The following is a 19,009-nucleotide window of genomic DNA, read 5'->3' on the forward strand; positions in this document are numbered from 1 at the left end:
ATTTCACATCCTTTCCCCATTTATCAAAAAATGTAGAGTCCCTGAGGATAGTAATGGGAGCTCCAGAGTCAGCCATTACTTGTAACTTAACATTGTCAATTATGGCTTCACACAAAGGTCCCTTAATAGGTTCGGAATCATCACACTCCACCATCAACATCAGATTATCAAAGGTGTCATTACATTCATCCTTGTCCACATAGTTGACCTTGACAGATTTCTTTTGGAATCTGCAAACCTTTTGGAAGTGTCCCACTTTTTTGCAGAAAACACAACGTTTGTTCATGGCGGGACACCCTTTAAAATTCCCAATGTGGAATTTGGACCCACATCTAAAACAAAAATTTTGTTTATTCGTATTGCCACTAGTTTTACTTTGCCACTTTTCCTTAGTTTCTTTACTAGAAATAGCATATAGACCATCATCAGACGCATCATCTGAAATAAAATTAACTTTAGTGACGGTATCTAGTGCCATGGCTTTGGTAGAAGTTACTGATCTTTCAATACTAAGGCTAAGGTCAATAACTTCAGACAATGATGGATTCTTACAACTAAGAATTCTTTCCTTCACTTTGGTAGAAGAACAATTGAACACAAATTGATCACGAATATAATTGTCAAGCAAAGGGCCAAAATCACAGGTAATAGCTAACACCCTCAATGCTGAAATATATTCGTCAATTTTTTCATCCTCCTTTTGTTTTCTTTTATAGAAATTGTGCCTCTCCAGCATGATGTTAGGAGATTCTTCGAATTGCTTTTTTAATCTGGCAATAGCCTCTATATAAACATTCCATTCACTATCCCCTGAATCAGCTGCTGGAGGTGGGATGGGTACCAAACTCTTAAAAATGCGTTGCGCAGCTAACCCAAGACTGCCAAAAAGAAGAGCAAACTTCCTAGGAGGAGAATAGTCAGATGCATCAATTGCTAAAATGTGATTTTCAAACAAGCCAAACCACTCAGACCATAACAAAGTAGGCTTTCCAGGTTTCTCCAGGAAAGGAGGGGGTTGTGTGACCTCCCTAACAGAAGCCATATTATTAATATGCACGATAATAAAATTAGCAAGGTTATTTCATACAAGTAACATACAATCGAGTTATAAAAGCGTTAAAATTTTACATAAGTAAAATATAAAACCTGTATAATACGAATTGCTGCAAAAGAAAATTTCGTTAAAGGCTTGCAATACAGCTTAAATACAGCTTCAAATAACGGCTGTTAACCGCTTGTCTGTGGGGCGTGTGAATCGCCGAGGTCACACGCAGAGAAGCCAGACGCATAAATCGCCGATAAAGTACAAGCGCCAATAGCTGAAGCTTCAGACTTCGCTAAGATGGCCGCCGTGCGTAGCGTCGTAAACGTGAACTTCAGAATTCCATGCGTATCCCAGCGTTCCAGGCAAGGACTGAGCTGACGTATGCCGACGTATCCCAGAGTTCCAGGCGAAGACTGAGCTGACGTATCTCAGTGTTCCATGAGAAGAGTGTGCTGACGGTGTTCTGAAGACGCGATGCCGGTGTTCCAGAGAGACCGGTAAGCGCGTAATTTAAAAAGAGAACATCGAAATACTAAGTTTCAAAGTTTTCGAAAATCCGAAGACTGTCTTAAAACTGTCTTAAAACTCCAAACATAAGTTTAAGTCTTTGAACGGCGTCTAAACGTCTTCGACCTCCAATTCGGCACTCAGTAAAATAGAAATGTCGAGAAAGCACTCTCGAACTCGCTCCTCCAAGTACAAAACTCGACCAAATAATCCAATGAACCAGTTGATTCAGAACACCAGTAAGGTGTATAGAGATGACAAAGCAATCCAAATTTGACAAAATAAAATCAGCCAAAAATAAATCCTTTTTGTGGGTCGGTGATGGAAACAATCCCGATCGTCGCCAATATGTAGAAGACAATTAGTCTTTAATAAGATTCCTGAGATAAGGAATGTATTCCAAGTGAAGTTTATTAGTAGGTTTCCAATCACAGGAGGAGCGCCTCATCAGCCAGGAGTCCAAGTAGCAACTGGACAAACACAACGAACACCTGGCTTCTGAGAGCGACTCCACATTCAAAAGAATACATGTATACATTCTGTGCATGTGCTCAGGCATGCGCAAGTATAATTATCACGAGAATAGAATAACCAAGAATACAATACACTACACCTAGTCACTGGCAGCAGTCTTGCAGAGCTTCTTCTCCTTGCACAGCCTGACTGCTCAACACCCGCTCCGTCCACAGACACGCCATCGAACTCTGGAACCTCCTAGACGCCACAGCCCCTGACGTTGCCTTCCTCACGGAGACCTGGATGAACGCCTCTTCAGCTCCCGCCATCGCTATCCCAGAGGGCTACAAGATCGTCCGGAGGGACCGAAACGCCAACCAGATGGGAGGAGGCATCGCCATCATCCACAGGAACACCATCCGTCTCACGACCAGCACCGACAACACCCTGACCAACGCCGAACACCTGCATTTCCAGATCCACACCAACCCGAACACCACCCTCAGAGGCACACTGATCTACCGACCCCCTGGACCACGCACACAATTCAGCGAGGACATCGCCGACTTCGTCAGCCCGCATGCCCTCCCCTCCGCTGACTACATCCTCCTGGGAGACCTCAACTTCCATCTGGAGAACAACAACGACCGCAACACCAGCACCCTGCTCGACAACCTCGCCAACCTTGGACTCAAGCAACTGGTGTCCACCCCCACCCACCTCGCCGGACACACACTCGACGCAGTCTTCTCTTCCAGCACAGACATCGACTTCAGCCACGCCACAGAGCTTCAATGGACGGACCACAGCTGCGTCCACTTCACCTTCATGAGAACGACGACCCACCAACACCAGCAACAGGCCGCCCGCAGAAGCTGGAACAAGATCACAGCAGACCAGCTCGCCACCTCCCTGAGCCAGCACCCTCCTGCCAGCTCAGCGAACCCCAGCCAGGCCGCCGACAACCTCACGAAGTGGATCAGCAACTGCGCGGACGAACTCGCCCCACTGAGGACCCCGCCTAGCAGACCCGGCAGCAAGAAGGCCCCATGGTTCACCGACGAACTCAAGAGCTCCAAGAAGAACTGCCGAGCCCTCGAAAGTCTGGAGAAGGGAACCGACACCGGACAACAGGACCTCCTTCAAACTTGCCACCCGGAAACACCACCAGCTGATCCGCGCCGCCAAGAAAACAGCATTCAAGGACCGGTTGGACAACAACGCACACAACTGCAAGGAACTCTTCAACATCGTGAAAGAGCTTTCCAACCCCAGCGCAGGAAACAAAGACATCACCCCATCGCAAGACCTCTGCAACTCCCTCGCTTCATACTTCCACAACAAGATCGCGGACATACACAACAGCTTCAACAACCAACCAACGCACACCATGACCGAACAACCACCCCCCACCACCACCCTACACGCCTGGACCCCGATCAGCACCGAAGATACCATCCGCACGATGAACTCCATCCACTCCGGATCACCGACCGACCCCTGCCCTCACCACGTCTTCAACAAGGCCGACGCTGTCATCGCACCCCACCTACGAGACATCATCAACACATCCTTCGACACCACCATCTTCCCTGAGAGCTGGAAACACGCCGAACTCAGCGCTCTACTCAAGAAACCAACAGCGGACCCCACCGATCTCAAGAATTACCGCCCCATCTCGCTCCTCCCGTTTCCAGCCAAAGTCATCGAGAAGACCGTCAACAAGCAGATGGCCGCCTTCCTCGAGACGAACGGATCCCTCGACCCCTCACAGTCCGGCTTCCGAGCCAATCACAGCACCGAGACCGCCCTCATCGCCGCCACCGATGACATCCGAGCCCTGATGGACAATGGAGAAACAGCGGCCCTCATCCTCCTAGACCTCTCCGCGGCATTCGACACGGTCTGCCACCGCACCCTAGTACGGCGCCTCAGCAACATCGGAATCCAGGACAAGGCGCTGGAATGGATCATCTCCTTCCTCGACGGAAGAACACAGAGAGTCCGCCTACCACCGTACAAGTCAGAGGCCTCCGAAGTCATCTGCGGCGTCCCTCAAGGATCATCTCTGAGCCCCACCCTCTTCAACGTCTACATGAGCCCCCTCGCGGCCATCGTACGCAAACACAACCTCAGCATAATCTCCTACGCCGACGACACCCAGCTGATCCTCTCCCTGACCAACGACCCCGCCGCCGCCAGAGCCAACCTGCACGAAGGGATGAAAGAGGTAGCCGAGTGGATGACGACCAGCCGCCTGAAACTGAACTCGGACAAGACGGAGGTCCTCATCCTGGGCTCCTCACCCTCCGCCTGGGACGACTCCTGGTGGCCTCCCGCCCTGGGCACCGCACCCAAACCAACAGACCATGCACGCAACCTGGGCTTCATCCTGGACTCCTCCCTCTCCATGACCAGGCAAGTCAACAACGTCTCCTCGGCGTGCTTCAACATCCTACGCATGCTACGGAAGATCTTCTGGTGGATCCCCACCGAGACCAGGAAGACCGTCACCCAGGCCCTCGTCACCAGCCGACTGGACTACGGCAACGCCCTTTACGCCGGTACCACCGCCAAGCTCCAGAAGAGACTCCAGCGGATCGAGAACGCCTCAGCCAGACTCATCCTCGACATCCCACGAACCAGCCACATCTCCGGACATCTGAGAGACCTTCACTGGCTCCCCGTCAACAAAAGAATCACCTTCCGCCTCCTCACCCACGCACACAAAGCCCTACACGACCAAGGCCCGAGCTACCTCAACAGCCGAGTCAACTTCTACGCTCCCAAACGCCACCTCCGATCAGCCAACCACGCCCTCGCCGCCGTCCCCCGCATCCGAAGAGCGACTACAGGAGGCAGGTCCTTCTCCTACCTGGCCGCCAAGACCTGGAACTCCCTCCCGACCGACCTGCGCCTGACCCAAGACCACCTCTCCTTCAGGAAGAAGCTGAAGACCTGGCTGTTCGAGCGGTAGCGGCACCCCCCCCCCCCCCAGCGCCTTGAGACCCTACGGGTATGTAGCGCGCTCTACAAGTGTCACTGATTGATTGATTGATTGACTGGCTGCTTGACGGTTGGCAATGTATGGGGTCTCAAGCTCCCTTACTTATAGTTCATTTCCAGACACCAAATGTGATTTAGAGTCTTAGTCTTTGAAGATTGATGCAGGTCTGCTTCTTTTTGAAATGTCCTCGCATGTTCACTGTATCCAGAAAGCAGTCTGCACCACCAGGAGCCTCTAAAGATGACAGCCTCAAAATAGAGGCTATGGTAGTGACTAGAGGTTGACACCTGGATGTAATTCTGTTGCATCCTGCTGTCCCTCCTCTTTGTCCTTTCTTAGTGTCTTGTTCTCTGCTGCTCAGCCAGTCTCTGTGATGTCATGTACTGTTCTATCTGTGTAAGTTGATGTGGATTTGTCAGTTATCTTGGAGTCTGAGCAGCAGGGCCGCTGCTCCTGGTGGGGTCTTTACTGGAACTTTTACTAGATTACTACTCTATCTGAATGCAGTACCTGATTACCAAGAATAAACATACATCTGGACACAGCAACCGAAGAGTCATCTTTATGTTATGAAATGTTACACTGGCGACGATTGGAGAAACGGAACTACGCGTGACAACTACAAAAAAGGAACTATTTAAAACTAAGAGGAACTGAATTGCCAATGCTTTCAATACCCCACCGGTGTCTACAACATCAGACAGCCTACAGAAATAAGTTTAGGGCGTTGCATCTTGTTTGCCTGTAATCTGTCACTACTTGACATTTAAACTGACCAATTTACAGACACATTACAGAACTTTTGCGCCTAGAAGGTTGCATGGTCTGAATAATTTAGAACCTGCCTACATTGCGTCTACAAAAGAATTGAAAGTCTGTGCAGTCCAGGGATGCTCTCTGCTGCTTCGTACCAAGTTTTATCTGACTGAGTGTGAGAATATTATTTATTCTGAGTGGAAGGTGCAATACCCGTCCTATTAGAGATTCATTTTTTGATGCGCTATGAACAGTTGGTAGTTAGCAGTTCAATTGAGAGTAGTCGAAGAGTCTGTGCACTCTGCTGAACAAAATCAGCGCAACCTGGATGAACTACGAAGCAAATATTGGGTCCCAGCTTGAAGTGATTGTTTAACGAGGTGCGTTCTTGTGACATTCATTTTATTTAAAATGTAGGCAGTGACTGTTTTGGGATTATTTAGCAGTTTGTTTATAAAATGTCATTGTTTAAAAAAGACATAGAATCAGCAGTTTGGCACTCACCCAACGGATTCTGCTCACGCAGCCTACCTACGCCGTGTGCAGCCTCCAGTTTCTTCGTGCTGAGCTGCCAAGATGCGCTGCGAGACAGCGTCAGGAAACATGCCTCCATTTTGCTATTGGCGCATTCTGTAATGTTTAAGGCACTCCACACATCTTGCCAACCACAATGTATTCCAGTTGTTTTCTTTTCAATGCACCACAGCCTCTAGGGCAGAAGAGTGTGTTACTTCAAGTTGCATATGGCCGTCCCCAACAAAGTTTAGGAATTGCAATGCTGACGATTCTGATATCATCATCGGTGGCCCGCAGTTATCCAGTCTCATTGGTGAGAGGGCACAGTGTGACTAGCAAGAGAACAATTGCATCATCAGCCAAGGGAAATGTTGCTACTGGGTCAAATTGAAGTGAATCCTGGGCTGCACTTTGTGATCTACGATGACCGTGGCTGTAGCATTTCAACGTTCGAACAGCGGTGACTGCTTTTATTTTAATTTGTTTGATATTGTTGTACGCACCTTGCATATTAACTTAGTTACATAGGGTGCTGTTTGTATTGTGTTTACGTTTTACTATATAGTACAAGTATGTTATGTATGGAATTTCATCATGTAGGATATGTCAGTTTAGCATACATTAACCTTAGTTGCCCTATATGCGTGTTATTGCATATGTCATTGTTTCAAAGTTTAGTGTTATTGTGGTGAGGCACTCACGTGCTCAATTTATTTTGAGGTGCTCATTTATATTTATTCTTACCATGATTTGTAGAAGCGCTCGATTCGGTTAGACTTGCTGGAGCCATTTATTTGCACAATTTATGTTGAGGTGCTCTGTTTGGGTTATGCTTACTAGTGATGGGCCACTGAGGGCTCAGTTTTTGTGATGAGCCATAGGGGTGTGTACCGAGGAATGAGAGGCTGGAGGCAGGAAGTCTTCAGTTTAAAGTAGAGACTTTTATTTAAGTCTTATCACGGACCCACAGCAGAGCGGTCCATCTCAGTAGCAGAGCAGATAAGAATGATAGAATAAGAGTTCTAGATTAGAAGGGGTAGAAAGAGTAAGATAGAAATAGAAGGAAGAAGAGAGAGACAGTAAAAGAGAATATTATACATCTTCCCTTTTTTGGGGGAATATGAAATTATACTTTGAATTAAACAATGTAATAGAATACAACATAAAAGGAAATAAATATTAAGATAAAACAAAATCTTTAAATCGAACAGGTAATTTACAAATCCTTTTTGAGGGTTCTTTTGAAGTAGAAACAGAAACCACATCAGAAGCATCAACAACATTTTCAGAAGTTGAGACATCAACAACATTTTCACAAGTTGGAATGGAGACCACATTTCCTCCCGGAGTAGAAGATGTGGAGGCGACCACATTACAATGCAAATTAGATGATGTAACATTTGAGGAAGAACCAGCAGCTTCAAACAAAATATAATCATCCAAACTCCGAGTAATAGCAGTTTTGTTATAAATCGCAGCTTGCTCATCAGAAATAGGAACAAGTCTATTCTTGTTCCACCATCTCCCATCGTGAAGTAAACAAGAACTGAGACCAACCTTTGAAATTTTATAAGGAGAAGAAAAAGAAGATTCCCCTTTCTTGAGAAGAAAAGGTTTCTTGATGAGGACTTACGAACCCGAATTAAATTGTGTTAATTTAGCATGTTTGGGAATATCAAAATATTTTTGTTTGCTTTGAGCTAAAGCAACAGTTTGACGTATAACAGCCTTGTCATTACTGGTTGTACAACTTGAAGAAGAGCTAGGAGAATGTCGCTCCAACCAAGAAGGAAGAAGCAAAGTGCGACATTTTCTACCTCTTAACAACTCAAAAGGAGTAACATTAGTTGTTGAATGAGGTGAGTTGTGATATGCTTTAACCTTGTTTTTAAGAAAGATTCACATCTAATCCAGAGGATAGAGCAGTCTGAACCCCTTCTTTGAGAAAACGATTCACTCTCTCAAGTCCATTAGCAGCAGGACTGTACAAAGCTACTTGAACATGTTTGATATCCATGAGTTTTAAGAAATCTTGCATAGAATTTGATACAAAATGAGTACCATTGTCCGTAACAAGCTCTCTTGGAGGACCTTCAGCAGAAAAAACATTTTTAAGGAATTGCAAAACAGAATTGGTCGAGGCTGATTCAACAAAAGAAAAATAAATCCATTTAGAGAAAAAATCAATCAGGACCAATACAAATCTTGATGATATAGGTAGTAGATTAAAAGGTCCAGCAAAATCCAAGGCTACTTTTATCCAGGGACCATCAGGTAAAGAAACAGGGCGTAGAGGATTTTGTGTCGTCTTCCAATGTTTGTCCGAGACAACGCAATGAGGACACAAATCAACAAAGGAATGAACTTGGGCATTTAGAGAAGGCCACCAGGAATTTTCTCTCAGTTTCTTACAAGTAGCAGTAACTCCTAAATGTCCTGTGTGTGCAATCGAGATTATTCCTAAGAGAAATTGGAGGAATAATATAGCCATTCCTAGTGCAAATACCATTTTCTAGTGACCACTCCGAAGAAATTTGTGCAAAAGGTCTTAAATTATGTTGAACATTCCGAATTGGAGGCCATCCCTTGACAATAAAATCAGAAACTTTCATTAAATCAAGATCTGTAGAAGTGGCTTCAAACCAATCTTTCTCAGATATGACACCATTGGATGAAGATGAATGCCGTGGGTCCGATGCAGAGAAACAAAATATCTGCCTGCCAGCCAGCTAGCAGAGCTCTGTTACGTGTTAATGAAATGAAAAATAAACGCATTTAACATATCAATTAAGAAAGAGCTTCAGACATCAGCTGGGCAAGAATCCTCGATGAAAAAAAAAGAATGGGAGTAAGCAGAATGTGTTATCTGCCTAACCCACTCCTGTTACCAAAATATGTACCGAGGAATGAGAGGCTGGAAGTGTTCTGTTTAAAGTAGAGACTTTTATTTAAGTCTTATCACGGACCCACAGCAGAGCCGTCCATCTCAGTAGCAGAGCAGATAAGAATGATAGAATAAGAGTTCTAGAATAGAAGGGGTAGAACGAGTAAGATAGAAATAGAAGAAAGAAGAGAGAGACAGTAAAAGAGAATATTACAGGGTGCTCAGTTTTATTTCTTATTGCTAATGAGCCATTTATTTGCTCGACTTATGTTGAGGTGTTCAATTTGCGTAATGCTTATTGGTGATGAGTTTTATTGGTGATTATTTGTTCTGAGCCACTCTCTATTTTGTTAGAGGTGTTCAAATTTCGTTTTAATGCTCAGTGTTATTTATGCTTGCTGGTGAGGAGCCATATAAGTGCTCAGTTTTATTTGTGATTATTTATTATGAACCACTTAGGTGCTTGATTTTTAAAAAAATATATATTTGTTTTAGGTTTTGGCTGAGCCGGCGCATGCGTTGCTCTGGCGAGACATTTAGTAACTGGGTTTTCAAAGTGCTACCAAAGGCTTTTGCTGGCCTCCAGCGTGCGGTTACGCACGCAGCTGCCATCTAGCTTTCTGTAATGGCTCATTAAGCCTTACAGCGCGTGAATCCCCTCCCCTCCCTCCTCCCACTCACCCCCCTCCCTCCTCTCCCCTTCCCCCCTCACTTCTCTTCCCACTTTCCTCTCGTTCCCGATGTCTCCCTCCTTGTCTCTGGCTCCTGCCATGTCTACTTCTGACCCTCGCACGCACCACTCAGTCTCTCCATTCACCCCTCACTTCTCTTCCTTTCCTCTCGCTCCCGATGTCTCCCTTCTTGTTATTATACTGTATGTTCAGCAGGCAGGGCTTTGACGAATAAGCAGAAGACTCGCTGCAAATGGGTAGAACTAGTCTATTTTTCATTTATATTGCCTGTAAATCACTCTGGAATAAAAGTTTTATTGTCTACACTGGAGTAGGGAATAGTAAAAGATGCTTTCCTAATATTTTCAATTTTGTTATATAGTTCAAACATATTATAATTGAGGTTTTCATATTTGATCTCAGATCAATGTTTTCCGAATGTGGCTCCATTCTAAAAATAAAATATTCAGTCCTGTTTTTTTGTTTCTTTCCCGACATTGACCGCAGTTATTCTGAATCTTTGCCATTCAAAGATGTCTGTCCGGTTAACTATAGCCAGTAGTCTTGCTATGGTATTGTCCTGTTTCCCTTTTTATGCTCAATTGTGGGTACTTGGTGTGGCCTGGGAGAGAAGGGTGGAATATCAGCTGCATTCTGTCGTAGCCTCTCTACCTTAGCAGCATGTATTACTGCATTGGGGACAACTTTAACCAGGCTGACAACGCCAAGGTAGGAGACCCTGGCTGAAAGATGCTTCACAGGCATTCTCTGAATAAATGGTTGCCCTACATGATCCACTGGTGGGTCAGTAGGAAGTTGGTGTGGAGAGCTTGGACAGGGTATCGTACTCTCAGGGTGATGATATGCTGAGCCTTAAAGTCCTTTTAATGTTAATGTCACACTTATCCACTGCTTCAATGGAGAGGTGATACGGGGCATACGTTTTCCATTGGCCCTGATTCTGCAGTGAAACTCCACCCAAAATACTTATAAAGGCGACTGGTTTTAAGTGGAAGTTATGGGGATGTTTTTCCTACCCCACACAGCATTAGGCGTTTTTCTCTAATTATCTCCCCATGTCATTGGGGCCAGGCGGGTGCTCCACTTAAGGAAAGAAGTAAGGCCCTTATGTACCAAGACACATTTCTATAGACACAGAATGCTTAAAATTCTCTGATACATTCGGCCCTAAATTGCAGCCCAAACGGTGTGCAGCATATTTACATTAGCTAACACCCATTCTGAAGGAGATACCAAGTTTGATATTTATTTTTACTGCACTGTAAAAGAGGACTGACATTGCTCTAAAAAATTTGTTGCAGACTTTCGAAAAATAATCTGCAGTCATTCTTTTAAAATGCATCGCAGTGTTTGCAGAGGAGTTCAGCGACATAAATGCCAGCAACTGGCCACATGCCACGAGGGTGACATGCAGCCAGACTGTACTGTGTTTTTTTTTCTTCTAGGCAGCTGCAGTAGGTGCGCAGTGATTTGTAGTCATGTAATTGAAAAGAAGAATCTTAAGTTCAATTATGTTTAGGACTGAAGGATTAAATGCCAAAGCAAACTAAATGTCAACCCAGTGACCCACGTCAGTTGGCAGCTGTCCAGGGACCCTATACATATTCATCGCCTGACGAACAAGCACAGCCTGCTTTAATAGTCTGCAATATCAGCAGAACATTATTACTACCTAAAAACCCACAAACTTAAAATGTTTGATGGTACGCAACTATTGAAACATTTTGTAGTGCGTAATGAGTGTGTACAAATGCCTATGTGGTACGTCAGTCACCCAGTTAGCTGTCATTTTACAATGTGTCATTCATTACACCCTCAGCTACTCTTGGCTTGGTAACCAAGATCACTTTACATTCTCTTTCACGTTTATAGTTTTTCAACATGTATGCAATGTATAATAAGCCTGGACTGTCTAAAACTGTAACTCAATACACAGGGCTCCATTCTAATATGTGAGTGAGTGTGGCCATTTATACCACACTCACTATGTACCCTCCTTATATCTTGTTCCGTACTTTTAACTATTAGTGTGGTGCAGTAGTGTAGCACAAAATTGTTTGTCTAAATTATTGCAAGTACAATTCTAATTTCCATCTAAGTTCCATTAACTTCATAGAAACGGCCATCATCAATAGTATGTATTTTACAAACACATGATCTATTTAGTAAATAATATTTCAGGACTTTCTAATCCTTGGTGCTCTGAAGTGGGTTGAGGGGAAATGTTAGTGTTATACAAAACACACCAAATACACAAATTCATTCTGTCAAGTCACCCTTTATCGTTCATGCTAGTTCAAACCTTTCATCTAGTACCAGTAATGTATTTCATTCTGAGTCTTTGGCCAAAACAACAATGGTCTTGAAATGTTACATATAATATGGAGCATCTTGGTGTTCTGATACAAAGGCAAGACACATTTAATCATTGGTTTCCAAAAAAGTGCTAGTATGTATTCTTTAAATGTTGGCACCCACACTAAGTGCCATTATTTTCAGTTCAAATATTAGTCATGAAGGGAAGTACAGTTAATACCTTTAAATGTCATCCATTAGTAGAAGATTGCTTCCTCATTTGGTCGCACATACCAGACATTGTGAGCAGTACGGCTGCAAAAGACTTATTTTGGGCTATAGTACGCCAAGCCACTTACAATTGGTTGCCTTTTTTTGTCACACTAATTTGATTGCTGCTTACTCTTCAATAGTTTTCCTTGTTCTAGCTTGTTCATCTTGTGGTTTTTTTTGTTGTTAAAAAAACCTTTATTAAAGCTTAGTACTTGAGATACACGTTTGAGACATTGCAATAATCGTGATCTACAATCTCATATCAGCGAGGCAAGCATCTCCTCTTCAATCTACAACAAGAAACTCCCCCCCCCCCCCCCCCTACCCCCTTAAGATAGAAGCTCATGCAACTGGGCAAGGACTTTACACTCTGGAACGCTACAGAATTTATGGACATTCACTTATCATATTCCCTTTCGGGGAAGGCCTGATTGTATTATCCTAACAGGACGTGCGCGGCTCATATTTGCCATCTGATACCAAGTGGCGTGGGGGAATCTCATGACCTCCCACTCCATGCTGCCCCTCCGCCCCCCAGCAATATTATCCCACGGTATCAAGGCCATCTATAAGTGCCCACGGCACTCTACCCCTCCTCCGCTGCTCCCACTGCGACGACATTATCCGCAGTTCGTGCCAAGAGGTACGCCACCAAGGGATCCCAGATGTCCCTGGGACGCGACTTAACACCTTAAGTGCTGCGCCTATTCCAACGGCCGACGGCACCACTACCTCGGGAGTGCTGCCGTTGGACGTTTCAACTGCACCTGCGCAATGGAACGACCAGCACTGGAGCTGGACGTTCCATAGCTGCTAAGGTGTTAAGAGGAAGCTGCTCCGCATAAGTGTGCAGTTGTTCCTGCCATGTTGATAAATCGTACATCCACTCTTTAATTTTAGGGGCTCGCCCCCGGCCCCACCGGCATGTCACCCTCCGTTTGGCAATCAGGAGTCCCATAGCGAGAAATTTCTTGTGTACTGTCGGCACCATGTGTGTCAGTCCTTGGAGGCCCATGAATGGGGATGCAACTATTTGTATACCGAACATCATGGACAACCCCCAAAAGACCTCCGCCCAGTAGGCTTCCACCCTAGGACACTGCCATGCCAGGTGTATGAAATCTGCGGCCTCCCTACCACATCGTTCACATCTATCATGCTCCCGGAGGCCGAAGCGGTGCAATTTGACAGGGGTATGGTACAGGCGGTGTAGGAATTTGTAGTGTATGAGTTGCAACCGGCTACTGCCAGTGACCGCCTCTGTCTGTGTGCAGCTTCTCTCCTATTGGTCATCCGTCAGCAGTTCACCCAAATCCCTGTCCCATTTCACCTTAGCTCGCAATGACCCTTAAGGGACGCCGAGCCTGATCTGTCTATAGAGCAGGGAGATGATGTGTGTGTGAGCCTCAGGCTGCAGCAGCATATGCAGTACAAAAGGGGGTGGTGATGGACGGAGCATCTGAATCAATCAAACACTCACACCCAGTCAAAAGATCTGGGTTTAATCCATCACCGTTCATAAACAATAAAACTGTATTTTCACCTGAAAACAAACATTTGTAGTACTAGAACATCTGCATGTGCTACCGATCTGCGGCAATTTAAGCTTTATTAGAAACTCTTCCTTTTATTTTTATTAATTATACTCCGTGTCCATCTGTGGGTCACATTTGACAGCATGGAAAGACACTCCGAACACCATAATACTTTTCTATTTCTAAAAATAAATACATATACGAAAACACATTTTCTCCTTGTATTTATGTGGAAACTTTGAAGCATTAGTTGTGATCCAACCTGGAGTGTAGATAATAAGGCTCACTACAAATGAGATGCAGTCCAGTTTCTGTCTTTGAAGTGTGTTGTTCTTAAGACCCATCTCCATCCAGGAATCCCTTCTTCCCTTTCCCCCTTCCTGAACCCAGTTGTAATGTGAGGGAAATGCTTGCTGGGTATATGTGCATGCCACAGAAAACCTTAACGGCGGGCTCAGCTAGTGAAGTTTTACCACTTCTAAAAGCAAGGTAATCAGGAACTGCAGCACATGTTGAATACAGAAAACATTCCCCAGCATCTAGCAAGATTTCTTCAGCGCATGGGTACTCAACCAGGGCTTCCCAGTGCTAAACAGAGCAACAAGACAAATGGGTAACTAAGCTTTAAAACAACCATGCCATGAATGGTTTTCTGAAATCCGCTTCACTGGTACAGCGACAAAGCTGGGGCGGAAGAGCGTTCCAAATATAGGAATGTAGAAAGAACACCCACCCTGTTTGGCTCGTCTGTACCCATGCAGAAGGTCCATCTTTGGAAGACTTCAGATCAGGGGTGTGGAATTACTAATGCCTGATGCCCAGGACATATTGTTTGCAGTCAAGGACATCAAATTGTCCTGTTAATATTGTCATTTGAATAAGTAGGCCTAACTGCTGATATTTCACAGTATCACATTATGGATCTATGAAAGATCATTATATGCTGTTAGGGTAAGAATTGTATCCATATGCTCATTCTGTTCAAACTTGTATCAGACCTTAAAAATTCATTAAAATGTTATTAGACCTGCTGGTCTAGTAACTTGAACAATCTACGCGACCTAACTGTAATGTACCTGACCCGTAAACTGGTCTCAAAGTGTATGATCCTTAGCAAAGTTTTATTTTATGGAGTCTCCTTTTTCTTCATTATCCGGTACAAGAGCACATTGAAATATGAAAGTTTAGCATTTCCTGTGATGAAAAAACTTTGTTTTTTTATTTATTAGACTACAAGTTTGCTCCATGTATAATAAGAATCAAGCCCACATATATGGTACACATATATTGCCTCTTAGTTCACTATTAACATTGTCATCAAGGCAGGTGCAGGAATGTTTCTCAGTTCTCGTTTAAAAACTCCCTTTAAATACCTATATTACAAAAGCATGATTTAGTAGTACACTGTCATTTGCAGCCAGCACATTTTTGATTGAAACTGGCACAAACTTCCCGACTAACATGCAGTTGACTTATTGTTTAAAGTATAAAATGTGCCTTCATAACTACTGAAATGTTTGTACAGTTCACTTATTAGCTATTTCAATGTTAGACATAAATCTTTGCATCTGACTGCCTTTCATTTCTCACAGTTCGTTACAAAATCCTCTAACTTCAGCCCGAGAAAGAAAAGTAAATTTAGTAAGACAATCTGAGTTTTTTACCTTGGTCTCTGTATGCAGAGCAAATGTGACAAGATCAAAACAAGTTTTGAAGGCAAAATCATCGGCTTTATTGCTCGTGCCCTAAAAATAGCACTCCATGATGAAATCTGACTGCCGTAGTGGGCAGGCGAGTAGATTTCACAAGTCTTTATTTAGAGTGAGCGCTCTAAGGAAATGCTGTGAGCTCAGTTTGCCCCACTGACAGTGATTCCAGTAAAAACAAGCATTTACAATGCAACGGTTTCGCCTTTGTAAAAGTTGGAGCTATTGGCATTGTAAATGACACATTTTGTATTTATGTGTTGGTTTTGAAAGCAGATAAATAAATGGCATTGTCATTTACAATGCCAATAGCTTAATCTCACAAATGCGAGACCTATTGCAGCTGCATCAGACCCCACTACACCTGTGCAGCTGTGTCACCGTTAAAGTGTTACAAAGCACCATAGACAACTGCACCACCCATCCCACCCTGAAGGAGCCCCAGCAATGGATTATGCGCAATGGGAGGGATAAAAAAAACACTATTAATTAAGCAATATTGACAGGAATGGGACAAATTAAAAACACCATTAAAATATTGGCAGTCTGTGTTTCTCGGGAGATTCCCACAAGTGTTATTTTTCCACTTCACAGATTTCTTCATTGTTAGTTTATAGAATGGAGTCGTTCTTTGAACCCTGTGCTCTTCTGGCATGTGCACCCTCCCTGCCTATGACTCTGTCATGTACCCCCACTTCCGGGATCCTCACCCTGCCTCAGTAAGCAGTCAAGTGAGCGCATAGCACATTTGACATTCTATCGTACATGCCACTTGAGACCCCCTGCCTGGCGGATGTGTCAACCCGCTGCGACATCTCACATCGTGCAAAGGTGACATCTCGTTTTGGATGTGAACAGTGCGCGCATGTGAAGTGAGGAGGAAGACGCTTGTAACTGAGCAGAGGTGGAAAGAGGGGTGGATATCATAACAGAAAGAAACTGGCTACAAATAGCTCACCTTCCCGCTTTTCTGAGAAAAAAATACCTAAGTGCACACTCTTTAAATAGAAAAAAACTATGTATTATCACTGTACCCTGCAAAATGTAAAGCGTCTTAATGATTCTTCTACCCGCACTTTCATTGATTCTGTCTGCTTGCAGCTGCAAAAGTGTTAACACAAGATTTTTATGGCAGTCTTTTTTGACGTAGGTATTCGCAAACTTGAAGTGACACTCTTTCACCATATTTGTGTATGCACGGTGGGCTTAGGCGATTTGCCCACAGTCATATGATGCTGAGCAGAGGAAGATTCGAACCTGGGTACCCAGCTCTAGCCGCTAGGGCACATCTCCTCCCAGACTAGAGAAATTAGCCGTCCTCAAACGTGTTTTAAACGCGTACACAGCTCAGTCAGTCATAGAGCTGCTCTGTTCCTAAGAACACGGAAAACCATTTGTGAATTTTCTCCGGGAACTGCTAATTATTACCTGCAGGCAAACCCTGGGCGCATCTATTTCTCGACAGGCCCAGCTTGCATAGGGGGCCAAGCAAAAGAGGTGCGCGGGCTGAAAGCGCACCGGCAAGAATACCTCCCCTGTCTCGCCAAACATGAAAGAAATTGGAATTCTCCACACACACACACCAAACCCCCCCACGCACGCATGCTCTAAGACTCAAGCTAGACCCTTGGCTCGGCTCTACCTGTTAACTGGCCCCTTTAAGCCTGTGATGCCAATATGTTGCAAAAACCATGCATCTGACTTTTGTGTAAAGGTACTTTACCTTCATAAACCATTGCGATGCTAAAAGGAGGCTGAGCTACAAAAAATATATTTATCAGTGCACATTGACGCCACGATACAGTGTTGTTAAATTGTCTTTTGCTAGTAACCCCCAAGCAGAATAGATTCACTACCTGCAGTAGGATAAATCATCTAAAAAACATGCATGTGGCCGTGTTAAAATGGGCCGCGCAGCTCAGCTCAAACAATGTCTGCCGGAACTATATATACTCTGGCACTTTACCAAAAAATCACCACGATTTTTTTATTTTTTATTATTGTTTATCCTTGTCCTTTAATAGCGATCTTGCTATGAGAATTAGCTTGCATTTCACGATACTAAAACAAGCTTAACACGGAAAGACAAATTAGCCACGCCTTGTAACATGCGCCGTTGCCAAATATTGAATTAACTCTATCGATGGATACACCTCCAACATCCCGTTTCAGATCATATAGAGTTCCAGCTGCGTCCTGTGGCAGCATGTCAATGAGCAGTGTGCAGGAGAGCTCCTGTCTCTGCATGACTCAGCAAGTGCCAAAAAGCGACCCCTTTCATACGGGCCAGCGGAGGAAACACTACTCCCTCTCGCTGTAAACACTGCCGGGTATAACTCCTTCTCATTAGTCTGTTTTAGCGTTGCCTGAGCACAATTCCTTCCTCCTTCCTGTGACCTCACTTACTACATCCTCCGGCCTGGCGAACTCACGCAAAATAAAGGACCCCAGCTGCTCCTGGTCAAGCACAGAGACGCTCTCAGTGCAGCTGCCAGATTACTTCCGGTTCACCAAGTGTGTCCGGAGATACAGCCCAACATGACTAGGCACCGCTGAAAATTAAGGGGCTGCCGAGATATCGGCATTTCTCAAACGCATTAGCTGAATGAAGCCGCCCCACCTGGAAGGGGCGCCCAACCCGGAAGGGGCGCCCAACCCACTTGCAACAAGATTATATGAGGTCCCATAGTGCGTTCAAGTAGAATAGCGTAAACTCCATTAAGAACCATTAAAAGTCTCGGCCCGCACGTATTTTTTTTTAATGTCAGGTCTAATCTCTTTCTCTTTCCTCTCTAGTGATCGCTGCAGCTCCACAGCAAGTGCTTCACACCGCTCCATACCCCCCAGGAGTCCACACGGCTGCAATCTTTGTATGTTCAGATTCTGACCCTTGCCCTCCGGATGTCCATTATATATCTCTAGCACGAGCAGGCCAGTTGGCTGGTGCACTTTAGTGAAAGTGGCCAAATTAAGAGTTAAGAAATAATGAACGCAGACCATTTTGCTGACCCGTCATTGTTCTATTGATTCAAACAGCAATCGAGTCAACAACACTATACAGCATCTCTGGCATACTTCAACAAGGCAGGTCCCGGGCCGGCAGCCAATCATAGCGCGGCCCTGGGAATGACGTCACTGGGGTGTCCCGGGCCGGCAGCCAATCACAGTGCGGCCCGGGACACACGGCATCAAGGGGCGAGATCTAAAAAAAGTCAGAAACGCCCACGATTCGCGTTCTGACCGGGAAAAAGTGATTGACACTGATGTCTTCCAATGGCTAGCCTCCATTTATGGAGCTAGCCAATAGAAGACAGAGGTGGGACCAAAGCCCCATATG

General features: G+C 44.7%; 1 protein-coding gene across 2 annotated transcripts in view; it reads left to right on the top strand.

Moving 5' to 3' along the window:
- The window catches only part of S100PBP (S100P binding protein), a 509,558-nt gene that overhangs the window by 6,758 nt on the left and 483,791 nt on the right, over nucleotides 1-19,009 (top strand). The window lies entirely within an intron of this gene.

This window comes from Lissotriton vulgaris, chromosome 2_1, assembly GCF_964263255.1.
Source record: "Lissotriton vulgaris chromosome 2_1, aLisVul1.2, whole genome shotgun sequence".
NCBI classification, from domain to species: domain Eukaryota; kingdom Metazoa; phylum Chordata; class Amphibia; order Caudata; family Salamandridae; genus Lissotriton; species Lissotriton vulgaris.